Below are 23,448 nucleotides of genomic sequence, written 5' to 3'. Positions count from 1 at the left end.
TAAAACGCTGAGTCATCGCAAGATGGCTGACGTTTTTTTCCTTATCTGCTTCCTCGTTACACAAACTTCACAGGCAAGTAACCAAAGCCTCCTCAAATGTGATTGGTCGATACTAGTTTTCAGAATCAAAATCTTTGTGTTTCTACGGATTCTTCTAGTGAATAGGTAGAATATATAGATGGAGACTAATCTTAATGATGAAGGAAATAATGACGGATGAATTTTAAGGTGTTCTTATTGTTGATTGTCATTCACATTATCTGTTTTCTCTTTTGGAAAGTGTCTCTCAGTGAGTAATTTCTGTTACTGACAACTGCGTATGAATATGTAATCAAGAATTTGACAGTACTGGTATTTGTATTGGATATTTCCATCTGAATTATGTTTGGTCATTACTATGCAGACTACAATCACCTTTAAAAGGGACTTTAATGCTGCGACAAAATGAATGAATAAACAAATTATTAAAATAATATAAATGAATAATCTGTGAAAATTACACTTTTGCAATGAAAAAATAAATCAGTCAATCAAAGAAGGGTTGCCTGGTTCATCCATCTTTCTTGCCAACATGTGTTTTGTTCTGCTGATATATTTTAACATTTTACATTTTTTTAAACCATGACAATAGACTTTTAGCCGAAACACTTGCTATGGGAATCATTAACGTCAGTTTCAGGAGTTTGACCATGTCCTAATACTGCTTCTTTGTAAAAAAAAAAAAAAAAACATAACAAAATGCTACACACGCAAAACAGTCTTCTCAGGACTGCTGAGACTGCAATTCACCTCACTCTTAGTGTTCCACGTCAAAGTAGCACGAGATCCTGTTGTCTGAATTGTGTTTACTTTTACTCCACGGGCCACTGCATTTTTTGGATAATGGGTGTCATTTTATACAGAAATTGGTAAAAAAGGAAAATACTATTTCTTGACTACTGAGCCTTTTGTGGCTATGGTCGGGAGAAATATCTATTGGAGGCCATCATTTGAATGCATGAGAAGCAAGCAGTTTTAGTTAATTGGAGCGAACTGATGATGAAGTAAAATAAATACAAACATTCTGTAGCAGAGAATCATGATGTGCACATAAACAAGCCTTACCCCTCTTCATAAGACATTAGCAATCCCAAAAGTATTACTTTTGGAGGGTCTCTAAAATACTGACAGTGTGCTGGTGTTGCCATGCATTTCTGGTCATGGAATACACAGAAAATCAACAATCATTTCTTCTTAAAATGTCAATGTAAATCTTTTTTGCTGTTATGACACTCTTCAGTGCTTGTTATGTAATTTAGAGGGTGTGCTGATCCATTGCGTCAGACATAGGTGAGCAACAATAGAATATTTCCCTAACTTGGCTGATATCTCAGCCAGGAGGCAAAAACTAAGTGCCATACACAGCTTTCTTTATGCACCTCCCTCTACTGATTTTGAGTGATGTGAAGGTTCTGATTCAAAATGAAGGACTTAAAGACACAAATTTTGGCTTGTGGCGACAGTTTTGTTTTCACTATAGTACCCACACCCACAACAAGCTAGTTTGAAGGGCCGGATGACCACTAGAGCTACTCCTTGATCCACAGAACAAAGATTATCTTATCTATGGAAAACAGAGGGGAACCGCTAAATGGATAGGGCCAAGGAGAGAGATCAGAATTGAGCTTTTGTCCAACACTGCTTCAGGAAGGTAAAGACATAGGCCCTAATCACCAGACAAACAGGAAGTACACAGGCAGGTTAAGAAGAAAACCTGGAGATTATATACTGAGGGAGATGACTGCAAACAAGAAGCAGGTGTGCCAATCAGTAAATGAAACCCAGGTGTTACACAGGGAGTAAAAACAACAGAATACACATGAGGACAAATTCTACAAAATCAGATGGATTGCAAGGCAACTAAAGTGCAAGAAGTAAACTGACAGACAAAAAGACAAACAAGACAAAAGACACCATCAAACCAAAAGACAAAATCAAAACCAAACTTTTGCATTTCATTGTAAATACATACAAGATGTCATACTATAAGCAAAGAGCACCAGAACCGCATTCTTTCTTACAAAGTATTGAGCAACAACAGTACTCAGTGTTAAATCAGCTGAATTAGAGGCTATATGTAATGCTGTTACAAATGTATCATTGATATTTAAATCTATATCAAAGACTTTTATCACTATATGAATGAATCAAATATGGTTTTATGATAGAAATGTAAATCCACTGATCTTAGCAGAAGTGTAGGACTTATATAGGTATGAAAAGTAAGAATCCATGACATCCTATTGATTGCAAGTACCTCTTCAGTATGTAGTGCCGTGTAATAGCCAGCAGGTGTCAACGTCGCGGTTACCAAAGGAACGGTGTAGTGCATGTGACAGTTTCAGACCCAAGAAGTATAGAGGGGAGCAACTGCAGAACATAAGTTTTGTTAGATTTTAACGTGTTTAGAAACTCCATTTTGCTTGGTTTATCATCGCATGTTCATTGCATTCCGCTATGTCTTTGAGGGTATTGTTCACCGACTTTTCAAATTTCAGTTTCAGTAATATAGAAAACAAGCCCGGTCCTGTGCACACAGGTGCTGTGGTGTGGACCATTTTCATGGCAAGTTTTTTTTTAATATAGGCAGGGTTAGGGAATTAGGGTTAGAGGTGTAATTGTAGTGATGGTTCAGCTCAATGTACCAATGAGCTTAAAATACATTATGATACCACCAGCCACAAAGTCACCATAGGAAAAAAAGGAGTTGTGCATTCTTAGAGGAATTGTGTTGTTACTGCGAGTGAGGCATCTAACACATTTACTAGGCAAATTAAGAAATAATTACAGAAAGGTAAAAAGAAATATCATGGACAATCAAAGGGGAAGACTATGTGAGAGCCACTGGCAGAGGAAGATAAACAGATTTCTTCATCACTTTTTATTTATTTTCTTACATTAGCGAACTGCAGGCACTATCATGCATATGCAATAATGATAATGTGCTAATTAGCCACATGCTGGTCTCCATGTTGCTTAAGCTAATTTGCCACGTGGAGCTGTTTTATGGGAGGTTAATGCTTAGTTTGAAATTAAGCACAAAAATGTTATTTTCACACTTTGCAGAACAACGGTGAATGTGAATGTAATTGAAAATGTGACATACTCAGTGATGACATTATAGTAACACAAGCAGGACACAGATCCATGCGCTGACCCATCCAGAAGAAACAAATCTTCATCAACAACACTGACAAAATTAAATTGCTCACTTCTCAGAAATTACCGGAAGATGTTCCCAGCCAGCTTTACATTTACATTTTGATTTCTTGTATTATATTATTCAAGCTCTTGCTTTTTTGATTATGTTTGTATGTTTTGTTTTAATTTTTTTGTCAGTCAGGGCAAAAATACCAGCCAGGACATATGGATAAATATCTGTGATCTGAGGACAATGCTCCTCACAAACTAAAGCTGGTTTATATTAATCTATGTTTATGCATTTGGCAGATGCTTTTATCGAAAGCATCTTACAGGTAGGCAAGTAGGTAAGGGGCTGTTGCCTAAGGATCCCTACTGGATGTAGTGCCTTTCATGCAGGGGGATTTGAACCCAGGTTACCAACATGAAAGGTGGCAATCTTACCACTACATTATTCAGTCTATACTGGTGCTTTTAGTATTGTTACTATGTATAGTTTCAGACCCATTAAATTATAGCAATCATTAGCAAAGTATTTTTTAACCGGCAAAGACAAAATCTCCAAAACCAACTATTTTTTCTGACTATGCCCAACAAAATGATGAACACAGAGACGACCCTAACCATAACCCTGAATGTATGATGTATTTAGATCCAGTAAGCAGAGCTTTTAAAAAAAGGCTTCAAGGAAAAATGCCAGTACTGGTTTGTATTCAGTTATTGAAGTGTTCACTGTGCCACTGTAGGATGGATATTTATAGTATTATAAAATTAGTTATCTGCATCTCACCTCCACGTGGGGAAGTTATACTGGGACTCCAGTCCACCCCATATTGTGCATGAAATTAATTTTGCAATGCAGGCGGCAGTGAGGCTTGGTAGATGTAAAAATGTCTAATTTCAGAACATTTTGGGGGGATGTGCATTTTGCATGTGGATGCAGAGTACAGAATCAAACTACAGGCATGGCAAAGACACCCAGCCATCCATTTTCCAAACCCGCTTAATCAAATTCGGGGCTGTGTGGGGGCTGGAGCCCATTTGAGCAGCCATTCGGTGAGACACACCCTGGACGAATCATCAGTGCATCACAAGGCCAGACAGAGACAAATGAGACGAACAACCATGCACGCTTGCACTCACTCCAAAGACACCCCTAATGTGCAAACTGGAATACAGAGTTGGAAATGTTTCCAGGAGAATGTATCCACAACAAAAGTTTTGGTCTCTTAAAAGACATGCGGTTGCACCTATTATGGAAAAACAGAAAATTCCAGGTCATCTTTATGCTTCTACCATTCAGCTCTACTTTCCTGTCAGAGACAGCTTTTAGCACTGTTAAACGTTGAAAAATAAAAATGAAAGGAAAAGGTGAAAGACTTTCAGAAACATTACATCTGACATCATATCATTAACCAGAAATATGAATATTAAACTAGAATTGTTTTTTTATGAAAGCAAAATTTGGAAATTATTCTTTTCGTGTTTGCGCACATGACAGTGGGGTTGAGAAGAGCTCCACAAAAAAGAGATTATTCTAGTTTTGTGATTCCCTAACCAATTAATCAATGTTAATCAATTCTAAATGTGTTAAGAAAGGGAAAAAACAACCTAGAAGCTGTTAATGGATGACACGCTCAGTAGTTTCTGAGGCTTGTGCTAAGCTTTGTCTTTTTCAGATGTCTCCTCCTTTCCTCTCATTCCCTTTCTTTGATGTGCCTCCATCAGCTTGGCTACCTAATCATTACTCGTGGAGGTTGGCTCTCTATTTGGCAGATGCTCAATCCGACAGACTGCATCTGCAACCTGTTTGTACCAATTAACAGGCCCATGATACTGCACTGACACCTCTTCAGTGGGTTAACAGATGCCACAATTAGCCACTCATTTGAATAGCTGCCTGCTTAGTCTGAGAACCCTTGTTGTATTATCTCCAACTGGGGAGACTGCTTTTCATCTATTTGCCTTTTTTCTTGTAGCCTCTCAAATGAGGCATGGGAAGGCCAGGGAACCCCATGGTGTTGAGCCACCAGTCTTTTCACTAGATCCCTAAATTACCTCTCAGACTCACTCAGTGGGGTTACATGGCACTGAAAGGATCGGGTTATTGGCCAAATTATAATAAGCCTGAGTTATTAAGTTAATGTATACACTTTAATCTGACAAGAAATTGGATCGGATTACTCGCGATCGGATTAAGACCCCAAGATAACTCGGTTAAAGTTAAATTAAACGTGCATGGAGACGGTGAAGCACGTGGGGAATTGGACTTTGCGCTCTGCGCATATTTTTTCCCGGGGTCGTGACCCTGAAGTCTGAAGACACGATATTACTGTTGTTGTCGCTGCCGTCGGAAAGAAACAAACAATGTGATGGAGAATGCACTGTTGTGCTTCGTGTTTGTGCAATAAGCAGCTCATCACAAACTAAATGTAGAGGTACCTAGCTTCATCTTGCTCTTCGTTCGCCATTTTTCTCGAATGCCTGAGTTTGTTGTTGTTGTTGGTGGTGAAGCGGTCAACCGGAAGTGGCTCTATTAGCTATAGTTGAAATGGGTACAGCGCCACCTATCGTATCGGAGTATGACATGCTTTGTGCCTATGATGAGATTCATTTACCACCATATATCCAGAGATAATTACCCTTGCTCAAATAAGGAGCATAACCCAACTATAGGTATAATCGAAATAATCTCATCATGTAGACCCACTGAATGTTTCAGAAGAGAGTTATGTAATGGTAACATGTGCTGTATATATCAGAGATGAGGGGAAAACAATTATGTATTCACTAATGAGGCTTTTCCTGGTTGTTGTATTTACATTGTTAAGTGCATGTTCTGTATACTGCTGCACCTCTGTTGTGAGGAACAGGGTAAATATATGTACTCATAATGTACGTCTGTACAGTAATGTTTTTTGATGTGCACTGTCCCAGTTAAATACACTAATGAAAAGGATGAAATTGTTAGATTTGTTAAATTAAATTATTCATTTAACCTTATATATACTCTGCCTTTCAACGAGGAGAAAGTTTTGGCTGTGAAATCAAAAGTTTTTACACTAATGTAAAACTTTAGATATACGATATTAACTTGTGTAACTGTTCAACAGCTAAAAAGAAACAAAAAATGCTCTCGGACATTCTAAACTAAAACTACAATGGCCAGAATCATCATTCGTCTGCTCATTTATTCACATGTTGTTGTTTTTTTTTTTTTTTATGCAGCACTTTTAGAGTACCTCTTAATTTTTTACAGCGCAGTTGTCATGTTGCTGCCACTGGCGTTTTCTGACAGCAAATCCAGCCTATGGAATCAGGACATAACTGAGTCTACCATGCACACACATTCACAGAGACTCAGAATATATGGAGAGGACTGACGCAGACAGGTTAAGCCTCTTTGTTGTCATGCACTTCATCTGAAAGCAGAGGCAAGTGGTCGTAACTATACACACACACTTTCATTGTCTATTATAATATGGAGTCATTATCAGTCTCATAAAGTAGACAGCTGGACTTAAATGAACTTAGCTTCTTTATGTGGCGGCAGGTGTGAATTAAAAAACGCTGTATATTTTCCAGAGCAGAAAACTCAACAGCAGCCATGGCACTGAAACAGTGACACAGTCACATGACTGAAAATCCACATTTTCTTTAAGAAGCCTTTTTTAGTTTATTCTTAGTTCATTTTGATTATCTAACAGATATTACACACCTTATAGCTTTGACTTTTCATAACGTGGTCTTTCCAAAAGAATATTGGCCATTATCCCTGATGTAAAATGATCCCATACTTTAATATATATTTAATCATATAATAAAACAAAGAGTATCTGATATGGAGTATGTGAAATTAGCTTGGATAAATGGTCAATTACACATGCCAAAAAAAAATGACAAATACATATAGCTATAATGTAGCTACATTAGAAATTACTTTGTAAATAAGGATGATTAAGTATACCCATTCATTTAGAGAGGTCATTAACATCTGTAGTTTATTTCAAAGATGCATTGCTTTCTGTGGACTTTTTCATTTTTACAGTGCAGTAGTAAAATTGTTGCTGCTGTTGTTTTCCAAGATAAAACCATGGTTTAGGCTTAATGAACCGTCAGACGTCTGTGCAGTCAATACAAATACTCCTGTGTTTCGTCATCAATCATTCTGCTCATAGTTGGTAAGCTCTAAAGACAACTCTCCACTCTATGCTCACAGCTGAAAACACACAGATACATATTTATGCAGACTCAGGATGGGACCGACAAAGACGTTTCTTTACATTTGTCACTTTGTTTTGAAGGTGAAACGAAAAGTTCCATAAATGTTCAAGCATAACAGTTTATAACTTGGAAAATATAACTATTAAACTATTCAATTATCATAGGTCCATAAAGTACCCGGGTGGATTTGATTGGGTGTTATTATCTACTCCACCCACATCTGCTTTGCTCTCCAGTGACACTAAAAGAGAGTTTATATTAGCCTCTTATACTTCCCCTAACAGTTTTTTTATATAGTGTATAAGTATTGTATCAAGGAACGTGGTTTTAAAAAGATTTAAAAAATCTCCCCAGGAGCACTTAAATAGATTGACTTTTCAGCCCTCCGAGCTTCCTCAAGACCAGAACAAATAGACTGGAACCTGAAACCAGATCTGACCCTCTATTAGATGAGGGGGAATGATATTTAGTGCATCTTATTATAAATGCTGTATACGTCTGTTCTTAATGATTACTGAGTATTGAGGTCTTAGATTACTTATACTAGTACACAGATGAGCTCAGAAAAGTCACAGCTTGAAATACTTCCCCACGGGCAAACAAGTCATCAGATCATTGCTTAATGTTAAATCAGTCTTACTTTAGTTTTAGTTATTGCAGATCTTTTTTTTTTTTTTTTTAGAAAACTGAGGATTGTAACAGAAATATGAGTAAAATGAAAAATAATTTTCAACAAACCAAATGAATCATTGAACACCTCCACCTAATCCAGTGCAGCCTGAGGGCTCACAGGTCCCGCACACCAACAATGGTTTCTGGATTCAACACTAAACTACCTGCTGTCACCAGCATCAAACTGACATTGTTTATTGTTACGTAATTTATGTCATTGATGTTTTTGCCCATTTTTGTGGACAGTGCAGCAGTGTTGTGGTGTAACAGGAAATATTCAGAAAGTTGCCCAAAGCTTTTTCTTATGTTTTCCTTTGTAATTATCACATTTAAGACAGGAGAGTAGTGTACCCTGAGATTTGATTTGATGTGGAAGCCAGAATTGTATGAGATTGATAGCAGATAGTGGTTCACTACTTGTAGCTCTAGTGTCTCCACCTGTTTTAATCTTGCAGGACATCAGTATATGGGACCAGGTAAGGATCATTGAAAAGCAGTCAGAGATGCAGCTCAGGAGAGATGGAAACTGTGCCTTGAGTTTAATCTCTTTTAATCTAATAGTTTATATTTAATTTCTGATCCAACTGAACTCCTCTTCTTTCGTCTTTGCTGCTGTAAAACCTGTTATACTTGGTGTTATGTAAATAATACTCGACCAGCTGATTCTGGGGCAGTTGGTTCTGTTTTACTCTTATTTGTGATGGCAAACTTTTGTTAGCTAACACTAGTCACTCACAGCATTGCTGTATATTTCTCCACTGGTTCTCCTCACACCATAAATGAATTCTTTTCCTGAGATCTTCCCTAATCCCTTTCTTTTCCCGGTCTTTTTGATGCCAGTCAGGATCCCAATTATAAGGCTGTTGTCTGCCAAATATGTGTGCATGCCATACTTGTCAAGACTTATTGAGTTACAGTTGATAGTTGATAAACTAGTAGATTTCCTATAACTGAATGACGATACAAAAATAAAATAAATCTTCGCTCTTCTTTGATTTTTATATATATATATATATATATATATATATATGTATATATATATATATATATATATATATATATATATATATATATGTTTATGGACACAATCATAGGCTATGTTTTGCTGTGAAAAGCAGCCATTTACTGAGGAGCAGTGTTGAAATTAAGTATGAGACATGGTGGGTGACGTGTAACAACAAAATGACAGCACTGTTACTGGGGGCTAAGTGCTAATCTTGGGCAGTGGGAAAAAAATGAATTCTCCAAAGATATTTAACTAAAAAGAGGCTTAGTGGTGTGATTCCGCCCTAGTTCTCATGATGTTTAATTATTAGTATGTGAGGTTGTTAAGATGTGCATATGTTTGTGCGCATTTAATCCTCAAAGTGTAGAAATGCACACAAAAGCTGTTGTGTGTGTAAAAGCATGTTACCCTAATCCAGCCTGCGTGTGTGTGTGTGTGTGTGTGTGTGTGTGTGTGTGTGTGTGTGTGTGGATCAAAACTACATGTGTCATTTAAGCTCAAAGAGTATGATCAATGCAACATTCTTCTGCAGCCAATGAGGAGAGAGCCCCTGTTACTGGGCAGTTGCATGTGTTTATTCCTCCCCCTCCTGTTCTTTCGTGAGGTCGATGTCACGCGTCAAGCCTCATAGACTCTTAGATCAGCATGAGCCTTTACGACACACCAGGGTCCTGCGGTTGTGATGAACATCAGCACTCTTACTGGTTTTGTAGGTCAACCAGTGCTGTATGGGTACAGCCCAACTCACGTCACATGTACTTTTGTAAAATGTTTCTACACATACAGCAGAGGGCGCTCAGGAATTTCTTTCAACAACAACAAGATTATCGACAGGATGATGAAGCAAAATATAGTTTTGTGGTTAGAGATCACCACATATTTGCATTCCTTTTTTACCATATTTGCACCAACAGCTTACTTGAAATTAGCTGAAAATTGGCTTCAAAGCATCCATCCATCCATTTTCTATACCCACTTAATCGCATTCAGGGTCGGAGATGCTGGGTACTCCCTAGACAAGTAGCTAGTCCAATATAGATACACAGAGACAAACAACCATGCTTGGTCACACCCACAGGATCAATTTAGAAACGCCAATGGACCTAACATGCATGTTTTTGGATAGTGGGAGGAAGCCAGAGTATCCAGAGAGAACACCCGTATGCACCAGAAGAGCATCCTTAGCATAAAGGCCCACTACCAGGATTCGAACCAGGAACCCTGGTAGCTATAAGGCAACGGTGCTAACCACCACACGACCATGCAGCTCAGTTTCAAAACGTTTAAATTTTGTTGCAGAAACCAAAGCATTTTCAAATCCTTTATGCATAGTTGGTAGTATGTCAATGAATCATCTTTCATATGTTGTGATCAGTAATCATTATAAAAACATGTTGATATTTACTCATTTAAATTATTGGTTCAGATCCCCAATATCCTGGTTAGACTGTTGTAACCATCGTAAATGAGTACATTAAAAAATTTACATTTGAGTTGTGTTTTCATCATATATTTAGATTTCCCTTTGCTAAGAAATGAGTGTTTCCAGAGCTCACAAGAGTGTGGTGCAGAGACTCATGCAGATTTAACAATGAATTGCATGATTGCAATTATTTGAGATAATTGTGATCATATCTGCACAACGAGAACGTTAAGACTTTTGTTTGTCAGACAGAAAAGTGCAAATTTTGTTTCATAATGTTTGTGAAATAAGTAACTCATATAAAATCGGACGCAATGTATGGGGCCTGACATTTGTGGCCTGAAAGGACAGGTCAGTGTTAAACATGAACAGATATGGGAAATGTTTACTCAGGATACCATCTCCAAATGTTGATATTGTATTCACAACAGTGAGTGTGCATTTTGCGCCGGAAAACTTTGGTCTTTAGTCCAGCTCCTTAGACTCATTTTGGTCAGTTTTTTGTTATTATTGCAGTACAAACACAGCTGCATGCAGATTTCAGGGGGTGCCTGTTTGTTGGGTGTAAAGTCGTCCTGTTCAGTTACTGTAACTTTACAGCCAATGCTTAAATTTACCTGGAGCTCACGAGAGCTTTGCACGATTTTTGTTTGAGCAAACATTGCTCTGCTTCATTATGACGGCTTAAATTAATTAAATCATTTACAAATCTTGAATTTAGCTGTGAAACTTGCTCACATCGAAGGTCAAATATTTTCTTCATTTCTTTGCCTTTATTACATTTTATTACAGTTTTAGACCATACTCATTTACAGTAATTGGGAAAATCCCCAATTTATGATTTACAATTTTGAGCATGTGTTCCCATGTAGCCTTATTATCAATATTGCTTTCCCACATCTAAAGAGCAATAGTTTTGCTCATAATATATCATGTCGTTGTATCATTCAAGGAAACTATTCCTTTGATTAATCACATTATGTTTTATCTGGCATATCAGGTAGATTGCCACATAAAGTTTTCAGTTTTTCCACTTAAATGCAGTCACATTTCAATTAAGTGTTATCAGTACAGCATCAGTTAACTAATAAGCCAAACACCAACTACTTGCTTACGTTTGACCAGCTACTTTATAATATGCTGTTTATGTTCATCGACCATCAACTGATAACGGGGCTGCCCAGACTTTTCTTTTCTATGTTTTTACCTGTGATAATTGGCTGCAGCTTCTGACAAACAAGAGCTACTGGTGAAGGTGTCCTTAGGTGAAGTACACATTGTTTTATTGGCTTTTTTTTAAAACCAAAACAAGTACATAACACTGTTCAATAAGCTCAAACATTAAGAAAACTGATATTTCCAGCTGCTTTTATCCACGACAGGTAACCTTTACACAACCAGTACATGATTGACTTGCTTATTTGAGTTGTTATGGCAATATGACACCTTGTGAAAAATCTCTGACTCTATGAAACTATTCTACATTTTTATATCTGTGCATGCACAGAAGCCCTATCTGTTGCTTTCAAAAGCATGTCGTAGTGAAGCCATGAGCAACATTAACAGAAATGTGACCAATGTGTGAATGACAGAATAAAAACGTTATAACAGATTGATGAAGCTATTAATGTTACCTATCTCGTCTCTAAAAAAAACAGTCATTCAATGTTGTACGTGGATGATAACAGAGGTCATACATTCATTAGCTTGTTTGGATACTGTGCTGCTGAAATGATCTCTGCTGGTAACTCTGGCACCTTTTGTTTATTTACATCTATTATGATGTGAAACCTTGGCAAAAAGAAAATTGTTTACATGTGGGAGCAACTGATTGAGCTTTTCAAAGCCCAAGAACTGCCTAGAATAAAACCACAAATACAGCTGACTTGAAATAAGAGATGTCTAAAATGCAAAACAGGAGCAAAATGGAGAGAAAGGAAGAGGAAGTATAAACCTCTTCTTTTCCTTCTTTGTCATGGCAAATGTGATATCGGTGGTAGATATAATGGTAATGTATTAACTTTCTATGGGTTTCAAAATTATTAGAAATGGCTAAGCAGGCTGACGGCAGCTAGCAAGCCAGAACCACAAGTGCCAATGGCTGCTCGCTTGCTCAAAAACCCAGTGGGCTGTTGGGTGAAAGGTGTGGTGCCCCCTGAATGAGTCACCAGTCCATTACCGTGCTCAAGCAGATTCAAATTTGTTAAAATGATAAAGTATCTGAACGGTACACAGAATGTTAAAATTAGCTTTTATGTTTGATCAACAAATACATTTATTTAAAAAAAAAAACATTGGTACTACTGACAAGTATTTAGGCTTTGAATGTACCAAGTCATAACCATGTAATAAACTAATGTTGCTTCAAACTATGGCCTCTTCTTTATAGCAAGCTTGTATTCACGATAAGACTTTATTCCATTGAAGTGCACTGAAACTAATTTATATGTGACTTAAAAGGACAATTTATTACTTTGGCTGGTAAAAATGATGCTTCCAATTCCACTGGCCGATGAGTCAAAAGCTGATTTCAGCTACTGCTTGTGTCATGCACTGTGCTGTGGGACTGTTTATAGAACTCTTATAGCCGATCTGACAACCCTAAATCTCTGTTTTTAGATTTTAATTATAATAGTGACAATCAAGTTTTTCCTCTGGACAGGCCTCCTGTTGTAAAGAATGTAAAAACACATTCTATTTGGTATTCCACCACTTCTGACCACATGGTGGCATCAGTTCTCACTGACTTTGTCTACAAATTCAGTGTCCCTGATGAGCTGGATGTTTGGAAATCCTCTTTACTGGAAGGGTTCAACTTTAATCTTAACAATCTCTTTTCACCCTTCATACAAAAACCATACATCAACAACAATAAGGCAAAAACAAATGTCTTAACCCCTCAGACGAATAAAAAGAATAACAACAGGATTTACATGTAAGACAGCTAGTTACTGATAGCAAGATCTCATATACAGGAAAACACTTCCATCTTGTTTTTTAGGTCATATATACTTTGTGTTTTGAGTACTGAAACCAAGAGTTGTTTTTCATACTGTAATGGCGATATTTTCGAATCAAACATTAAACCCCCTTTTGGGGACACAAATTCCCAGCTTTACCAAGTGCTGTTTTCAGACTTAAACGTTGTTTCCCCAGTGTTCTCTTTTGGTTGGTCACTATAGTATTGCTGTTGACAATTTTGTATTTAGGTCAGTGGTGCCCCCTCAGGGTCTGACGAACCACTTTCTCCCAGAGTCCCCGTGATTGACACATTTTCTTATAACAAATGAAGTCCTGCTCCTCCGGTTTTAAATTCTTGATGAGTAACATGTTATAAAATACAAGATGAAATGCTGCTCTTGGTACATTCTCATTTGGATATCCCTGAATACCATTCATATGGTCCCTGAGCACAACTAATAATACTAATGGTTACTATGATTACAAATATATTACAACTAGACTACCTTACATTGTCTATCTCTGCATTATATCGGTTCATTCTGTGGATGTCTATTTCATCTCCTTCTAATGTACCACAAACAGACAAAGTTCCCCTCTGGGTGTGTAAGATCTTGTTTTGCATAGACTGCAGCACCATGTGACCAGACAGCAGCGATGGCTACCTGTTGTCCTCTGTGCTTCCTCTCATCCTCACCACTCCTACGCAGCGTGGTAATAATCAGCAGCCTGGCAAAACCAGAATTACCAGGACATCCTCTAAGAACATAATGCCTGTCTTAGACACTGGGCATCTGGTGGCATTTCTTTGCTGTATACAGGGGAGGGGGCTGAGGTGAGGAGGAGGGGGCGAGGAATGGTGAGGGAAGTGAGGGAGGGAGGAAGCGTTAGGCTGGGATTAAGTGGGAAACTCTTTGGGGGGGTGACGACGAGATGACCTGACCACATGGTCCATCCGTAAAGCGCTTTTCTTTGGCGCTGGCCCTCTGCCCTGGACAGCCAGTCCAGGTCAGATCCAGAACCCCCACTGAGCAATGCCCCACGGTGCTGTCAACAGACACTGATCTGCAGGTCTGCTCAGTCAGCTCGTCCCGCCTAGTGTCGTACTTTGGAGAAGGTGTTGTCAGGCCTGCAACTTGACTCTTGACTCAACGAAAAAAACATTGTCCGAATTATGCATTAAAAATGAAAATAACAAAATGTCATAATTACTGTATTTTTTGTGTTTAATATATTTAGATTTTTTTTTTAATAACAATTACTTTCGGTGCATCTCAACTGAACCCTAATATCTGCTAGGGTACAACATGCCAAAACATTTTGTTTTAACACCTGGATACCTCATAACTTCTAAACTTAGTTTAATCAATGTTTCATAAGTCTTACTATGCATAAAATAATTCTTTATGTAACTTCTGTATGTTGGCACCTTCATCAAATGCACATGCCTAATTTGTGTGAAAGAGAAGGATTACCAGTCAACACCTTTAATAATTTTAAAGCAAAACAATTTAATTCACAGTTATTCTTTTTAACCCTACAGCTCGGCTCTCTACTAACAAATATTTCACTGATTGGTATATAAATGTGATAAACTAGTTTAAAATCCTTTGTATTTCCCACAACCTGAAAATCATGTGTTAAAAAACGTTGTTTCATTCAATCAGTGGACAAAATATAAAAGATATTCAGTATCTTTATGAATTGCAAATTTAAACCTCAAATCTCACATTTGAAAAGATAAGACTGGATAAATATTCATTTTACCAAGTTTGATCTATTATAAACATATTGGGTAATACATTTTCTGACAGTCAGCTAATTGATTAACTCACCTGTTGCTCCACATACAAAATTGTGATCTGTCAGCTACTGTAATGCCATCAGCCTTCAATTGTCTGTGGAGGCATGCATGGAAAATGTAAGGACCACAGACTGTTTATATTTAATCAGAGTGGAAGTCTGCTTCCAGAGACATTTACTTGGAAAACTGTTATCTCGTCTCTCAAAATTGATGAAGAGCTGCATTAACGCGACATTAAACATAGTTTTCTTGCATTTTCTAATACACTAATATCACTTCAGTCAGTTTGCTTCTTTTTTTTTAATCTGCTCATGACAAGTCAAAAGTTCCATTCATCTATTTGCTATGGGGCGGGGGGGCTGTCCCAGCTGCCATTGGGAAAGAGGTGGGGTACACCCTGGACAGGTTGCCAGTCCATCACAGGGTCAAAACAGAGACAACTGAGAAAGTTAAAAGTTGATTATAACAGATATACTTGGTTGTACTTACTTTATCTCGTTCAGGGAAAATTATGTATTTCTGCTGTGCCACAAATTAGATTTATTTATTTATTTATTTTTAAAGTGGAGCATGTTAAACACAGACTATTTTCACCAGTCTGGAAGTTTGTCTGGAAATGTTGTGATATATTTACAGTACATATTAATCTCTTAAAATACTGATTTGGTAAAACCCTAAAAAGTAGTTTTATTTCCCTGAAGCTGCCATGTTTATTTCTATGCAGCATAAGTCCCATGAAATGTTTGCTTTATGCCTGATTGTTCAGCAGAACAGAAACCTTTTTATTCCCAGTAACAGTAGACACAAGAATATACAGGAGAACCATGGAATAATATGGATATATAATAGTTACTTTATACACACTGTTTGCTTTTATGCATTTTAATTCATTGTTATTCAAAGTAATTTGAGTTGTAAATATGTAATACTATCTTTGTCTTGGGCTGAAATGCAGTTTGCAAAATCTTAAATAAAATGTTCTTTTTTTCCTACTCCATTTATATTCCTTTGCAAATAATAACAAATGCCAAGAGCATTAAGCCACCTGACCAAAGGAAGAGAAAAAAATGTGAATTAGAACAGCTTTATTGGGGATTTGGTTGTATGAATAGTGTACCCATTTGAGTCCAGTTGAGTGTATACATGTGGGAGCAATTTGACTCTCAACTGCGTAATCTGGTTTTTTTTAGGGTCTGTTCGATCAGACTAACATGCTTTTATTTGATAAATTAATAAAAACTCCAAATTTGTTTGGACTAACAAAATAATCCATTTTTGTCTTGTGACACATAAACAGATAAATGTTATTTTTTAGGACAGTCTCATCTGACCTTTCTGTCTGTGAGGCTTATGAAAGATTTGCACCTTGAGTAGAACCGTCTGTATAAACTCTCATGAAGTTTTCCCTTTATAGTAGAACTAGATGATGTTATCTTGACCACCTGGAGAGTGTTCTTTAGCTGGATGCTGTGAGGAGAGAGGTTTAATTATCATTTGTACATGCACAGACTGCATTTTTTTTTTGTGCAAAAGCTCTCAGAGTCAGAGAATGAGATAATGAAGGAAAGAGCATTGTAGAAACTATATACACAATAGGAATGTTTAAAAGAATTATATTAAAATGTCAAATGCAATTATATGCACTGTGTAGTCATTTGTGCTTTAATGTAGCAATGTTACATATTTTCCAGAACTAATGGCTTGTGCTGATGCAGAAAACAATATAAGTTGTGACTGAGGTAGGGAACAAAGGGGATCATGCATCGCTGCTGTTTGGTTGTCTTTTGTGTATGTCCACACCTTTTAAATTACTGACTATACCATCGTTATTTAGTTTTATTTTCTTCTTTTTTTTAATTTACTGTTGGCTGCCTTTCTGATGTTTCTTTTTTTGTTTGCAGCTTAATGATGGCCTGTTCTTTTGACTGGACCGTGTTGGTTGACTATAACAAACCATTTTTTCTTGTTTTATTGATTATGTCATATAACAGGGAATAGCCCACACCCAAAACAGCTTTTAAGTTTATTGTCACGGAAAATTTGAACCCCTGAAAATAGAACTGCACATATTCAAGAGCTGTATTTTTATAAGATTTCTCCAGTTTTTATGTGAATTCCCTTAAGTGAGGAGTGATCATCTGCAGCATACATTCATTAACTAAATATAACTTGAATATATTTTGCTAAACAGCTAAAATATAATAAAAAAGATTGCATTAGTATTCAAATATTTCTGGATGTAGCTGAATACTGTACCCTGTCCACAGTCAGGCTAATAATAGAGCAACATTTCCTGATAATTAGTTAGTTTCCATTGCTTTCCATCCACTGTCTGAAATTAGTACAGATTGCTGCATTTGAACCCCATTCTACCCTTCTCATCTCCTCTCAGATCTCCCAGAGTGTACAACGTTTTTGCACAAGGTGACTTCCAGCTCCTGACAGGCTTTCTGTTGAGGAAACGTTGAAGATGCCCTAGGGCACATCGCCAACACCAAGGCCAGATGGGAGCCTCAGTCTCTACCTGCCACCCCCCTCCACCCGGTGCCAGTCTCTTGACACCCCCTCCTGCCATCTGTGCTGACTTGCCCCTAGCTGTCAACAGTTCAAGAGCTTCTTGTGGCGCTCCAGCCGACAAAACAGCTGTGCAGATGTTGTAAGGGCGAAAAGATTTTGATGGAGGCGACAGCAAGGCTAACATCTGTAGTCCCTGTGGAAACAACAGAGCAGCACTTTGTATGAAACCCAGTGACTGTGATATTATGAGCTGAAAGATGTGGTGCTTAATGTCCTGTGTGGTGTCATCAGTGCTGCTGCTGGCTTATAAAGGCCTCGGAAACCCCCACGCAGGCACACACAGCCACCACTGAATAATACTGTGTCAGTACAATAAATATGTTCTGAGGCTTAAATCCAGATTAAGACTCCAGGAACTACACAGATTTACATCAGCTAAGTTAAGTACATCAGAGAGATTTGATATGGATAACATTAAAAAACATATAATCCAAATATCATTATGATTCCTAAAGCTATGTATCCCTTGCATGTTTTCATCTTTAGCAGCGTAGCAGAAATGTTTCAGTGAAAGCGAACCTGCTCTCACACTTCTATCCTCTGCAGTTTTGCTGTGTAGCTTGTGACTGCTGATTTTCTTGTCAGTTGATGCTCCCTCCCACCTCACGCTGCTTGATGCAGTCTGTGGCGTGTGTCTGGTACAGCCCTTCATTACCACTCTCACACACACACGCGCACACAAACACAAACAAGAACAATGCATTTGTGATGTGTTCAACTATCCTGTGTGTCTATGTCAGTGTTTGTGTGAGACAGAGTGGGAGAGTGCAGTAGAGAAAGGGGAAATGAATAAAAGGACTTCATACATTTTTATGACAGCACCGATAAGGTCAGTCATGTGTCTGGTTACTAAGCAACGCTGCCACCCCATGTTGGACAGATACGGACCAGAAGAGTCAAACTCAAAGATGTTTACTATTGCTTTGTGAGTGACAGTCACCCTGTCTCTTGCTTCTAGGTTATCTCTGGTCTAATATCACAGTCATGATACCATGAATACAAACAGATTAACACACACCAATGCTGCATCACTCTCTGCAATTTAATAAAAGCCCAGATAAATTAAACACCTTATCAAGACACTTAGGCCCAGATTTACTAACTCTGTGAACCTGGTGCAAACTGTTTAGGTACTGATGTGATTTAACCATCCATTATTTAGCACCAAAAAAAGCATGTCTTAACCTTTGTTCCTGCTGCTCCGCTTTGGACATCCAGGTCTGTTCAAATGACTTTAGTGACTGGAGAAAGTGACCTGGAATCTAACAAGGAAATGTGTAACACTTGCTGCACTAACACTTTTTTTTTAAACTCTCCGTGTTGTGTTCCTCGTTTTGTTGATTTTTATCTAATATGTTTGTTTGTTTGTAAGCACCATAACATCTTTGGGTAGGATCTAATCTTCCACTTTTTTCCATACATTGTTATTAAATGGGCGCAGTGGATGCATTGGTGGTTTTATATTCACATACCTCAATTTTCTAGAATAATAACTGTCTACTGATGGTCAAGAGGTGGACTGTTGACATGATAGCTGGCTGTTAGGAAAGTCCAAGGGTTTTTACGTTTTATTGCTGCTTAGTGACACGATAGCCTTTAGTAGATCTTCCTCACTTGTGTGTGCTGTCTGATTCTGAACCATAATAAACATTAACTGTAACTGTGTCCATCACCTTCTTATCGACAGATGTGTTTTTTTTTTTTGCTATTTGCTGCTAATTTGCACTTCAATTCAATTCAATTGTATTCATAAAGCGCCAAATTACAACAAATGTCATCTTAAGGCACTTCAGAGACACAATCCAATGCAAGCCAATTTGAACCAAATTCATTGTAATACAGTCCAATTCATTAAATTCCAAATTAGTCTAATTCATACATACAGAGCCGATTTTAGGCAAGGCAAGGCAATTTTATTGACAGAGCACAATTCATATAGCCTGGGCGAAAGCCGACTGTTGACTCCGTCAAACAGTCTGGAAAAACCCAAGAGGAATCCGTTTCCATGGAGGGTGGGACCTTACTCAGCAACTTAAATTCATTGGAGTTCCCTTAACCAATCAGTAATGTTTAGAAAGGACGTAGGTTATGCGCCGAGGTTCATGCTTACTCTCGCGAGGCTCTAGCTCGCGAATCACTCTTCCCACATCCGCTTTCATTATACCGGTACCATTTGATAAATCACTACGACATCCTTGCCACTAACAAAATTGACGAGGCATTCCTCTTGCTCTTGTTTTAATTGTATAATGCTCTCCAGAGTTGAGACAACTTCATGGATAGCTTCTAGCGTTCTTCCGTCGCCATGTTTACAATTATATGGACTACAATGGACTCCGCGCGTGAGTTCTGCGTCACCACTCGCAACTGTTTGCTGATTGGCAAAACACTGAGCGAACCGAGGTAGGGGGATTTGGCCAGACTATGTGCGGAGCCAAAATCTTTGGGCGGAAGTACGTAGGATGGCGTCGCCAGGCTACAATTCATACACAATGCAATTCAAAGTGCTTCACAGCTATATAAAATCACAAGAAGGCATTAAAAAGAAATAATAAAATAATAAAAATAAAAATAAAAAATAGATAAAATCAGAGAAATAAAAAGCATGATTTAAATTGTAAACAAAAAGAAAGAAATAAGAACAATATAAAATCAGTAGTTAAAATGTGATTAAGTTTTGAGCTTTATTCAAACGCAGCTGAAAATAGGTGTGTCTTCAACCTGGACTTAAATACACTGAGCGTTTCAGCTGATCTGAGGCTTTCTGGGAGTTTGTTCCAGACATGTGGAGCATAGAATCTGAATGCAGCTTCTCCATGTCTGGTTCTGACTGGGAACTGATAAAAGACCGGATCCAGATGACCTGAGGGGTCTGGAAGGTTCATACTGGGTCAGGAGGTCACTGATGTATTCTGGTCCTGGACCATTCAGAGCTTTATAGACCAGCATCAGAACTTTAAAGTCTATCCTCTGATGGACAGGCAGCCAGTGTAAAGACCTCAGAGCTGGACTGATGTGGTCCACTTTTTTGGTCTTAGTGAGGACTCGAGCAGCAGAGTTCTGAATAAGCTGCAGTTCTCTAACTGACTTTTTAGGTAGACCTGGAAAGATGCTGTTACAGTAATCAAGCCTACTAAAGATGAATGCATGGACTAGTTTTTCCAGGTCTTGCTGACACATCAGATCCTTTAACCTTGATATATTCTTAAGGTGATTGTAGGCTGACTTTGTTACTGCCTTAACGTGTTTTTCCAAATTTAGGTCTGAGTCCATCACTACATGCAGATTTCTGGCCTGGTTGATAGTTTCTAGGTGTATAGATTGAAGTTCTGTGGTGACCTGTAATCGTTTCTCTTTGGCTCCAAAGACAATAACCTCAGTTTTGTTTTTGTTTAGCTGGAGAAAGTTGTGGCACATCCAGTCATTAATCTCTTCAATGCATTTACCAAGAGCCTGTACAGGGCCTCGGTCTCCTGGTGACATTGTAATATATATCTGCGTGTCATCTGCATAGCTATGGTAGTTTATTTTGTTGTTTTTTATAATCTGTGCCAGTGGGAGCATGTAGATGTTAAACAGAAGAGGTCCCAGGATGGAACCTTGGGGAACTCCACATGTGACTCTTGTGTGCTCAGATGTAAAGTTACCTATTGACACAAAGTACTTCCTGTTCTCCAAGTATGTTTTGAACCAGTTTAGTACAGTTCCGGAAAGACCCGCCCAGTTTTCCAGTCGTTTCAGTAATATATTGTGGTCAACTGTATCAAATGCAGCACTGAGATCTAGTAAAACTAAGACTGACATTTTTCCACCGTCTGTATTCAGACATATGTCATTTAACACTTTGGTCAGAGCAGTCTCAGTGCTGTGGTGCTGTCTAAAACCTGACTGGAAGGTGTCATAGCAGTTATTTTGTTTCAAAAAGTAATTAAGCTGTTGAAAAACCGCTTTTTCAATGATCTTACTTAAAAATGGGAGATTTGAGATAGGCCTGTAGTTGTTCATTTGTATCTTGTCAAGATTGTCCTTTTTCAGCAGAGGTTTGATTACAGCTGTTTTTAGTGGCTCTGGAAACACACCTGACGTTAAAGACAAGTTTTAAAAAAAGTAGCCTCGTTAAGGAAACCAACAGATTGTACCGAAACTTCTCTTCAATCCAATCCCCAGTCCTGAGCGTGCACAGGGTGACTGTGGAAAGAAACAACTCCCTTTTAACAGGAAGAAACCTCTGGCAGAACCAGAACCAGGAAGGGCGGCCATCTGCCTCGACCAGCTGGGGTTAGAGAGGACAGGAAAGAGGGCTCAACAAGCAACATAACACCAAGTCAGGGATACCTGCTGAGAAAGAGAAACACAAGTTAATGACAGCATACATGGAGAGTAAAGAGATCAGAGTGAGGAGAGGTGCATCATGGGAGGTCCCCCAGCAATCTACGCCTATAGCAGCATAACTATGGGATGTTTCAGGGTCACCTGAGGCATCCCTAAGCTTTATAAAAAAGGAAAGTCTTAAGCCTAATCTTAAAGGTAGCGAGGGTGTCTGCTTCCTGAACCCAAACTGGCAGCTGGTTCCACAGAGAGGGGCCTGATAACTGAAGGCTCTGCCTCCCATTCTACTTTTAAAAAATCTGGGAACCGCAAGTAAACCTGCAGTCTGACAGCAAGTTGCTCCATTTGGAAAATATTCCACTATGAGATCTTTAAGATATGATGGAGCTTGATTCATCACATTAAGAGCTTTATATGTGAGGAGAAGAAATTTAAATTCTATTATGAATTTAACAGTGAGCCGATAAAGAGAAGCTAAAATATGATCTCTCCTGTTAGATCTCATCAGAACTTTGGCTGCAGCATTTTGGATCAGCTGGAGGCTTTTCAAAGAATTTGTGGGACAGCCCAATAATAAAGAATTACAGTAGTTCAATCTTGAAGAAACATATACATGAACAATTTTGGTTTTTATTCAAACGATCTGCATGCTCTGTTTTTGTAGATTTGTGCGGTTTTAGGATTTCACCTGCAGAACCGAACACTCACATATATATGATTTGCAACCACATGCTAATGTTGATCATTCTTCCGAATGTGTCAGTTTGAGTTCACATAAAATAATTATTTAGAGTAAAAAAGTGTTGCTGTTGAAAAAGTACGATGCAAGTTTTTTTTCGTTTTGTTTTGTTTCACTGGAATGATAACTCGCACTGAATATTAGAGAGCAAGTGTAAAACAGAAATTGTTCAGGAAACTGGTGGGGCTTGATTTATGTTGTGGCCTGTCAGGGGCTGATAAATTCAGTGGGATTTAACATTGTTAAGCCAAATAGATTTTTCCAGAAATTTTGATGAGTTTTTGTTAAACACAACTTTAATTTCAGACAAATTTATCAGTCTTATCATCAACCTCTTTTATTGTCTTCAATGTAAACTGATAAATAATTTCAGCTGTTCTATTTCGTGAATATTGCAATCTTAATGAAGCTGCCAAGTGCAGTGGACACAGATATACAATATTCTTATAAAAACCATTCGGTATGTGAAAAATGGTCAATGGATTTAAACCCCATAGTTCATATTTTTTATCACAATTATGGACTGACTCTCA

Source organism: Odontesthes bonariensis, chromosome 16 (assembly GCF_027942865.1).
Source record: "Odontesthes bonariensis isolate fOdoBon6 chromosome 16, fOdoBon6.hap1, whole genome shotgun sequence".
In the NCBI taxonomy this organism is placed as follows: Eukaryota; Metazoa; Chordata; class Actinopteri; order Atheriniformes; family Atherinopsidae; genus Odontesthes; species Odontesthes bonariensis.
This window is presented reverse-complemented; position numbering follows the sequence as displayed.